We start from the raw sequence: 10,750 nt of genomic DNA on the forward strand, positions 1-10,750 counted from the left end.
ATGTGAAGCATGTAGATGCAAATTCAGCTTGATCAAACCCAGGGAATAAAGTTCCTAATGCAGGACTTAATTCAAATATTATTCAGACCATATTCAGAAAATAAATACAGAATAACAATCCATGTTGTCCAATCTGTACAGTGCCAGACAGAGTTGATCCTAATTAATTATTTTGAATCCTGATTTCCCTAGCATGATTTAATTATTTCAGTTTATCAATTGCTTTTAAGCTCCAAGCCATATTCTACCAAGATGGAGTTGTGGCATGAGGTTCAGTGGCATAAACTCTTGGATACTTTGGACATCTGCAACCAGCTGTGATAATAGTTCTTAATAACATAGGACTGCTGCAATCCAGGCCTGTTGTGAACAGGTGAACATCTCCAGTTCAACCAGTCTTTGAGCCCTTCTCTACCTCAAATATGTCCTATTTGCCTGAATTTTTGGTTGAGAAAAGAACTTTACTTCCTGGTCTGTAGATGGGTATCTACTAGAAAATCTGATAAGCCAGCTAGTCTTCATTTTGGAGAGGCTACTGAGCATATTTCCTTAGAAGATGGTCAGTTTAAGCAACATTCCTTTAAATTGCCTGGGTTTAAACCCACAGACCTGAAAACTACATTATACTTCTTGACTGTACTGTGAACTTCTCAGCTGTGCCTCAGTAATTTAGGTTTCCCAATACTGCTCATTTTTGACAGTGCTAGAAAATACAGTCTTCTCACCTGGGTTTTGGTTTTGAACAAAATCAGATTTTGAGGTCAGGTTTTGCCCTCGACCGTTTTCATTTGCAGTTGAGTTTCATGCTTCTACATAGATTCACCTTGGAGAAGAAAATAATCTTCAGAATTCTGAACAGAATTTGAGGGGCAAAAAGCTACTCATAATAAAGTCAAGAAAACACTCCTTCACAAACCTTTACTAAGGAGTTAACTCATAATAAACATTCAGAATTTATAAAATGTAGAAAAAAGAAACCTTGAATAATTAGAGTTTCTACTTATTGGTTACTAACTAGAAATTAGCAATGCTATTAAAATACCACTTGGTTTTCCATGAAGGATTGGCACATTAAAAAAAAGAAATTCCTTTTATTTTTATTACAGATTATGAGAGAATTGTGTTATTTACTACCCCAGCTATTCAGAAGCACAAATTAGATTTTATGTATTACCAGGACACCCAGAGTTTTACAAATTTTAGTTCAAAGGACTAAAGCTGTATCATAAAATTCAAAGCCAAAATTGCTCTGCTAAGAATTTTCCTGTTTTAAAAGTATCAAGCAATCCAAATGAAGAAACCCAATCCCATGCAATCTGTATGACCAGCTGGCACAGGTATGCAAACACATGAAGAACAGAAAGCCAAAGCTAATAATTCAAACCAAATGTAATTAATTATTGAATAATTAACCTTGATACTAATAGTATCAATACCAAGAGACTCTTCTGCTCTCTTTGTAACAGATGGTAAATTCTGGGGTTTTATAGGACATGAGTTTGGGTCATGTAGCTTGGAGTGTTCTCCAGGTCAGCATGTTTGGCTTCAGAGTTTTGTGGTATGAAAACAAAAACAATTGCAAAAGTTGCAATCTAATGCAATTTTGAGCTCAGATCACATCTTCCAGGGGCTATATGTGTTCAGATTAACCAAGTTTTTGGCTGTAATCTATATGGAGTTAGAAAACAAGCAAGTGAAAAAACACTCTGTAACCCAGCTGCATGAAGTTTCCCAAAAGAGTTTTGAGCTTTAAGAGAAAATCCATTTAATCAATATGGCAAATCTTTCAAAAATCTTTCTTTTTTTCAAAGAATGAGAAAAAAAAAGACTGTTGCTGTGTCACGAACAGGATGTTGAACAAGGATGTTTTAGTGGTAGTAGTGGTGTACATCTCCCACCATATCTATTTTGTAGTTATGCTTAGGCAGCAATAAAAATGAGGGCTGGATCATTATTGATTGTGGAATGAAAGCCAGACTGGAGTCTGAGCAGTTGGAGTAACCTGAACTCTGTGGACTGCTGGATGCTCCTCTGTGGCACAGAGTGCAAGCTCCGAGTTTAATGGAAGGAGTAACTATAAATAACATTTCTTCTGCTTCATCTCAACTGAATAAGTGCAGCCACCACAGCAAACCAGCACTATATCCACCTGAAAATGCTGACAAGATAAATACTGCAAGTTACTCGAGGTATCTTTTTAAAAATTTGTAGTTCCAGCTTATTTGGCACTGGCAAAATTTGACACAGGCACACAAAAATGCTATAATTACTTTCACATCTGATTTTAATAGAAAATAAGAGTCACTGAATCTGCATTACATTCTTTCCCAAATACTCTCTATATCTCTTTCCCTTGCATCAGGAAGATTCTACTTCTGTTGTTATCAGATTCAAAGATAATAATTAGCTTTGCTGTATCATCTACTGCACGAATCAGTTTGAAGTCATGTCTTTATTTAATTAAGTGTGCATGTATCACTATCAAAGGACTTTTTGTGTCTATGAGCAAATCCTGACTGAGACATCTGTGTGCTTCTGCAGTCCCACAACCAGGAGAGATACATGCAGGAAAAATAGGTATTTCTCCAGAGAAATCTGTGTCTCTTAAATAATGCCAGTTTGTTTTTACACAATTTAAGCTGCACATTAGTCAGAGTGGAGACTGCAGAAAATTATTATGAATTTAAGAAAAAAGCTTGTGATGTCATTTCTATACCCTGAAGTGTCTGAAAATCTCTTTTCATCTCTCCCTCTTTCACCTGAGCATTGAGAATATAGAGGAGTTTTAAAATTCTCAGCAAAGGACCTTTTTATTAATAATGCAGACTTACTAGGCTTATGGAGACAGTTACGGGCATTTAGTTAACTACAGCATTATGACTAAACATCCAGAATATGAAAGCTGAAGTGTGGTGCTCATATAATTGTGCTACTGGCTTCAGACTTGATATTAATCCGAGATGTTTCACCTGCCAAGGGCCAAAAGGATATCTAAAGACACAGTTCAATCTCATCCCACAGCAAGACACAAATAAATAATGTGTCTCATAAAGTCAAATAAAGCGAGGCTGAATACCATAACTGGCTGCATGTTCCTTCCTTCACTCATATTTTAATTATGTAATCAATAATAACATGCTTAAATCAATAATTTTGAAGCTGTGAGTTCAAAGCCAGTGCCAGAGGAGGAGGTTCTGCAGGCTGGGCAGTGCCAGAGGTGCATTTTCATAATATTTGTGTCCTGCATTTAGTGCGTGACTTTGTAGATCAAAACACTTTGAGAGAAAATCCACAGGATTTTCCCATGCACCAAAATCCCTTTTCTATTCCTTTGGATTCAACTGCTTTTCTGTCTTAACTGAATCCCTTTACAGGGCATGAACCTGCTCAAGGGAAAAAAAAACCAAACTTTCAAACTTCACAAAGATACTTCAATCTAGAAATAATTCAGAGAGAGCTGGGCTCTCAAAGCTCTCCCAGCTCAGTGCTGTTCCCTTCGCCTACCCTACAATGATTTCCACACACAGAGCATTGAAATTCTTGTTAATGAAAGCAGTTGCAAAGGAGAGGAGCAGGGTGTGTGCAGACTGAGCTGGGTGAGGACAGCTGGAAGCAAAGGGCTCAGAGATCAGCCCCTGCCCCAGCAGCATCCCTGGGCTGGCTGTACCCCCATGGTCTGGGTGAGGGCAGAGGCTGCAGCCCCCTGAGAACTTTTCACAGCCCCAATCCGAGGGAGCAGCTCCTTTGTCAAGCACCACACGAGTCAGGCTGCTGCTGAAGGAAATCGTTTTGTTTACAGCAACGGGGAAGGGAATTGCTAGGGCAATTAAAATAATTTCTTGTTTCATAATACAAGCCATACCAAGAATGCCTGTTAGCTGCATTTCAGTGTCAGGTACTTAAAAAACAAACAAACAATCAATCAGGAAAAGTAGGTGCTAATTTCACAGAGGGTTGTTAGTAAAAAGCAATCTTCATTTTAATGCCCTCAAAACTTCCATGCTGCTGTACCCAGTCCATGTTTCCTGGAGGCAGTGGACCAGGATAATTCCAGGGATTACTGACCTTTGCTGCCCACCTGAGGCTTTACCTGCTGCTGAAGGCTGGGAATCAGGGGGTGTGCAGATATTTGAGAGGGAAAAGAGTGAAACTTGGGGTTGTCATCCACTCCTTACCAAGGCTGTCATTGGCAGGGAACTCTCAAACCTCTCATGGCCGTGATGCTGCAGGTGCCCAGGGCCAGCCTGGCTCCAGTAGAGTTCATCCATTTCAAGATTTGTTCATGGATTTCACCACCAAACACAAGACTTGCAACAACAGTGTCTCATGGAAGCCCTGACTGACTCAAGAAGGGGAGATTTGTTTTGTTTTGTTTCAATTTTTTGAATTTTCCAACTGTGTGTCTGCATGGCAGAGCTGAAGCCCAAATACATTCCACCTGCTGATAGCACCTGCCAAATCCAGAAAGAATACCAACATGATGATCCATCACAGTTAATATTTCTCAAGACCCAAATATTTGCAGGGAATTTGCCAAGAAATTGGTTGAGAAGGAATAATAACCCTCCTTTCTCACGTACACACACCAATGCACAGCTCTGTGCAGCAATTCTGAAGAGCCAGATTAAATAATGTATGTGCTGCTCGTGGACATTTTGCAGCAGTGGGAAGTGAAATCCACAGTGTTACATATTTCATTATTTGTTCAGCCCTATTGCTTGTTAACTCTTTAGAGAAGTAAAGCAATCTCCCCCAAAACTCTTTGATGTGTCCTGGGGTGAATTTCTGGAGAAATACAATATCCTTTGGGGTAGAGTGGCGCAGCAGGAGGAAACCTTCATCCTGGCAGATTCCTAAACTGAGCAGATCTGATTCACCTGCAATTCTGAGTAAACAGACAGGTAGGTTTTGTTGTGGTTGTTTTAAGGCAATGATAACAATTGATAGAAATGCTGATAATTAACGTTTTATCAGTTGCAGAGGATTGTGATGGATTCTCTATCACTGGAAAATATTTAAATCACGACCAGATTTATTTTTTTTTCCCCTAAAGATTCATTGCAATTCAAACAAGGTCTGTTCAGTCTTCAGAGATTTGTTGCTACAGGAATCCCAAAGAGATTGCCACAATGGCCTTTTGGTATAATTATTTGTGTCATCAAGACTTCATTGGGAAAGACAACCCTGCCATGGGCACAATGTCAGAAGCAAAGGTTGGTCTGTGTCTGAAGGGGTTTTCAGTGTAAGACTGAGATAAGGAACAACAGAGGGATGCAGGAAAACAGGACAAACTGATCTACACCAATGCCAGGACAAAATTCTGAATCTGTAGGTGTTTTTAAGACACTGCCAACCTCTGCAGCCTCGGGAAGTTTTAAATACTTTGTGAATAAAATATATCAATATTAACTTCCCAACGTTTTCTTCCTGGGGGAATAAAAAGTTACTATTACATAGTAACTTTCCAATTCAGTTCAGACTGGCTGCACCAATCAAACATTTCAGGCAGCAGCAGCAGCTGCAGAACTTCTGTTTTCTTTGGAACCAATACGGACTGTGACCAGAATTGTGTCAGATCTCACAGTCCAGGTAGGGCCAGGGCTGGACAGCACTTGGAACAAACATGCATGATCTCTTTGATCTTCTGGAGGGATCCACACCCTTCTTGATTTCTTTACAGAAGACTTTAACCATGCTGAAAGACTGCTAACAACTACCCATCAATGCATTTCTTGTGCCCTGTCAGGTTAATTATAAAAAAAAAAATCCCACAATGTCCCTATGAATCTGCAGAATATGTTTTATATCTGCTTTAAAGAAGATGAAATTAAATTAGATGTTAGCTTATGTTCTCAAATGTAAATTATGTAGCATGATTTCAATTTAACTACAAAAATATTAGATATAACTGAATCTAAAGAAAATAAAATAGTTTAAATGAAACATATCCCCCAGTATTATTTTTTATTTATAAATCCTTATGCAACTATGAATCCCTGAAACTAGTTTTAATTGATAAATATTGCATAAGATCTGTCTTAAATCTGTTTTTTAGAGATGATTTGCATTTTAAAATGGACTCTAAATCTATAGTGAGGGCTTATTTATAATAAATATTTAAGCAGACTTGTATCTTCAAGAATTAAACATTATTAATGGTAATTAAAAGGACACAGCTTGTGAAATGTATTTGGAAATGTTTTCCATTTGGCAAAAACATCAGGCAGGGGGAAGAGGGTGATGATACTCAGCCTTGAGCACTGCAGCCTGAATTCCCAGTATTTTATCATGAATGCTGGGCACACTGTGGTCTGTACTTAAGGTTTTTGGAGACCAGCATTACACTTGTTACTCTGCAATAGGGGCAAATCCTAAGAGTTTCATCACCTCTGGCTCCCCACCTGTTAAAAAACATCTGCAGTGTTTGTTCCTGCACCTCTGGGTCTCGCAGGTGCAGCTCTAACCCAGGAGAGCCTGGATTTGCCTATTTGACAGTGTGGATGTGTAAAGGGAGAAGTTAACTTGTTAAAAGACAGCCTTAGTTCTTGTTCCAGCCTTGGAAAGCATTTGGGGATCATTTAATTCGTCCCTTTATTTCCCATTGCAGATCTGACTGTTTCTAAGTGCTGTTGGAGCCCTATGGCCTTTTGTATCTCTCTGAGTACAAATTCTCTTCATAATGAAAGAGGCAATTAACAAATTGCAAAGGAAATGTTCTGTCATGGGAAATAGAATTCTACATGTATATTATAGAAAAAAAAAGGAACAGAAATCTGATCTTGACTGTGGTCACCTAAGTTAATAACACTATTTCCATACATTGCACTAATTACTTGCTTCATATAGTTGCTGGATTGATGCCTACAACCAAAGGAAAGATTTAAATTAGAAGGAGTGGTGGGAAGAAAAATTAGCAGAGAGAAAACGAAAAATAGTATATTATTTCCTCAGATATTCATTGCTTTCCTTCATTTCTTCTTGCCTTTTTCTTTCACTCATTCTCTATTTAGATTTTTTTTCCTTATAGTCACCAATTTAATCCACTAGTTTTGTAATCCTTATCTTTAAAGTATGGAATTTTCTTTCTATCTACACCCCCACCAACTAGAACAAGAGGGACTAAAAAACATTTCTTTGCCTCAAAGGGCAGCATTGCTGTGAGGAATTGACTTTGTAAAAGTGAAATCCTCTCACAGAACAAAATCGATGCTTTTTGCACTAGGGGACATTCAAGTTATTTTTTTGGAGAGCAGCATACTGTTTCACTGGGTGTTTGCAGGAGGGAGCTGGTGTGGCTGAAGGAGCAAGAGCAGACTTCTCCTTCATCTTGTGGCTCATTAACAGGGCCACTTGTCCGGCCTCACAGGGTGACATTGGCTGCTGACTCTGAAAGGCACTGACAGTGCCACCACCACACAGGGGAGATGAAGAAGTAGCAGGACCAGAGCAGATCACAAAATCACAGAATCACAGAATATGCTGAGTTGGACCCACAAGGATCATCAATCCCATTCCTGGCCCAGCACCATCCCCAAGGGTCACACCATGTGCCTGAGAGCGTTGTTCAAACCCTTCCTGAGCTCTGCCAGGCTGGTGCTGTGACCACTGCCCTGGAGAGCTTGTTTAGTGCCAATCCACCCCTCTGGAGGAAGAACCTTTTCCTAACACCCAACCTAAACCTGCCCTGACACAACTTCAGGCCATTCCCTCGGGTCCTGTCACTGTCCCCACAGAGCAGAGATCAGTGCCTGCCCCTCCTGTTCCCCTCACAAGGAAGCTGTGACTGCACTGAGGTCTCCCCTCACTCTCTTCTCCTCCAGGCCGAACAGACCAAACACCCTCAGCTGCTCCTCACACAGCTTCCCCTCAAGGCCTTGGCCATCTTTGTTGCCCTCCTTTGGTTACTCTCCAAAAGCTTCACATCTTTTTTTCCATTGTGGTGCCCAAAACTGCCCCCAGCACTCTAGGTGAGGTTGCCCCAGCCCAGAGCAGGACAATCCCCTCTCTTGCTCTGCTGGCCTGATGTCCCTCAGGACAGGGATGTCCCTCCTGGCTGCCAGGTCACTGCTGGCTCACATTGAGCTCTCCACTGAGCAGGAGCCTTTTCTGTGGCACTGCCCTCCAGCCTCTCATTGCCCACTTGTCCAACGCTGGACTGGAGGTGGCTCCTGGTGGTGGAGGCCAGGAAGCGACTCAAGGCATGGAGAGACTGGGCAACTTCCAAATCACATCACATGGCATGAGACGGCTTGCTGTCACCAGAGATGTGATCCCTTTCCTCCAAGGTAAGAGGAATGCAGGCAATGGATTTCTACAGCAATCTTCAATCCCTGGTCTGATTTAAACTGTGTTTACTGCCTGTGATGACAGACAGGATGCAAAATCTCAACTTCCCTCAGAGACTATGATAAAACTGAAAGGTCTGGCAGGCAGTCACACAGCATTTTAAATGGTGAACCAAAGCTCTTTATATAGAAACCATTAAAACCATCAACATGAAACTCCACAGCACTGTTTTTACAGTCACCTTTCAGAGGGAGCAACAATCTAAAGTTAAACCTTTTTGTAAGGAGGAGTTTTATGACTCCTGGACTTCAGTCTGTTTAGTTTATCCCCAGAAACAGAAAATGATCTGAACATGGTCTGTAAATACCTCTGATAGCAAAGGGCTTTTTAAACTAATGGATTAGGGTAGAGCAAGATCCAACATCTGGCAACTATGCTAACTGCATTCAGGAGCAAAGGCATGCATTCCTAACAGCCAAGATCTCCAACCAAATCACTTGCTCAAGGGTACACTGGATTCCTTCTCAGGTGAAGCCTTGAAATTGAACCTGTGTGCCCTACCAAGGGTTAGAGGCTCAAAAGAGGAACCAGTTTGATAAAAATGCATGGCTTTAGTCAGGCAAGATGATCATAATTAGGCTTTTCTGGCATTAAAATTATATTCCTAGCATTCAATTGAAGTGGGATAAAGGGAGGAGTATTTAATTTAGAAATTCTTCAATGAAGTGTCTCTCTTTTACTCTCTTGCTCAAAACATGCCTGTTCAGGATAAAAAGTGATATGGCCACAGTGTTCACTCACTCAGTGCAAATTCCTACTCTACTCTTCCCCAGAACACTTAGTACCTGTTGGGGATCCACACTTTGACAGAATATTCTATGCAGAGAAAAAAGAAATTAGAAAGAATAATTATAAAGGTGTGTGAAACTTTTTGATATTGGGTAAAAATAGCTCAGGTCAACATAATTGTTCACTTTCCCTGCCCTCTCACAGGAACACTCACTGACTTCTGAGGTCATGTGCAAACATCTATGGCCTGAACCTCAGACTCCTATAGAAATTCCACAGTTTGTATGGAAAAGTAATTTCTGAGATATTTCAAACTCCTGGGATGTCTCTGAAAAGTCTTGGAACTAAAACTGTTTTCATAGCCTGCCATTAGAAATCATCTTAATGACAGAGATGCAGTGCCAAATATGGATCAATTTTTCTCCAGGTTCCTATGACTTCTAGCAACTCCATAAGCAACCAGGCACTATCTTTTTCAATATCTTAGGTTTGTGTACTGGATTCTTTGTGCAAGTTTTGTGCTCTGGGAGAGTCCAACACTATCAGTATCTCACATACCAGTTACGTGGGTGTTGTGGTAAATGGTTTACACTAGAATTAATAATCTATAAAGATGTCTTGGTTGTATTACACAGATAACAGCAGCCTTACAACACTGATATCCCTACATCATTATGACAGATTAATTCAGAAAACAGATGAAATTTCTTAGTCAGGATTACAAGAAGCTTCTGTAAGTGTGACCAGCACAGAGATATGTGGATTGACAGGCTGAAAAGCATGGCACATAAACAAAATCTGCCTTTTCCTGCTCTTCTTCATCATCCTTTTCCTGCTTTTTCATTTCTTTGGGAATGGATAAAAGTTTCCCTGTGGACAGGAGGATGCTGAACAAGTGTGTGCAGTTTGGTCACTTTGCAAGCTGCAATCCTCCACATGGCAAGGAATTCCACAGCAGCCATTTTCACTTTTGCAAGCTGCTTTTCCTGCAGACGGACCTGGGGCTGGGGAGGACAGACATCCACGTGCACAAAAAGCTTTCCGTGAGCTTTCTCCCAAAGAAAACTCATTCAGTGAGCAGACCATACACCTAGGAGTGGTGTTTCAGGCAGCCCAAGCCCAGAGTTTATTCCACTTTAGACTGCAAATTGTGCAAACCACAGTCAGCATTCTGAGCAGCAGCTCAGCACTAAGCCTCACGTTCACTCTCCTGCAGAATGGAGTGCTAATTATTCATAGGGAATAATAGCTTTCACATGAAGTAATGCATTGACTGTCCTCCAAAATCTAGCCTGGAATTTAAAAGATTATGAACAGTGCCAACAAAACTACTCCAGGGGAAAACAACCCTGAATCTTCAAGTTTAGACAAGAGCTTTACTATAAACAAACAAAAGTGTGATATTGTTAAAATTGGTCTTTGAAATTGTTGGTGGGCGATCCACTTTTTTTTTCTTTTTTTCATGAAACCCTTCAAACAGGAGGGGAACTTTTACCTTCATATGGCAAAGTTAACTTCCAAACACTACCCAGGGAGCATTTCATAAAGCATGTTATGATATACAACATGTTCTGTTGCAGAGATATTGAAACAATCACTGCAAGCTCTTTTCTGTAATTACTACTTAAGTCTTAAGGATGTCCTTGAGGCCAAAGAGATCTGGCTACAGAGAACC

This window comes from Melospiza georgiana, chromosome 2 (assembly GCF_028018845.1).
Source record: "Melospiza georgiana isolate bMelGeo1 chromosome 2, bMelGeo1.pri, whole genome shotgun sequence".
NCBI lineage: Eukaryota > Metazoa > Chordata > Aves > Passeriformes > Passerellidae > Melospiza > Melospiza georgiana.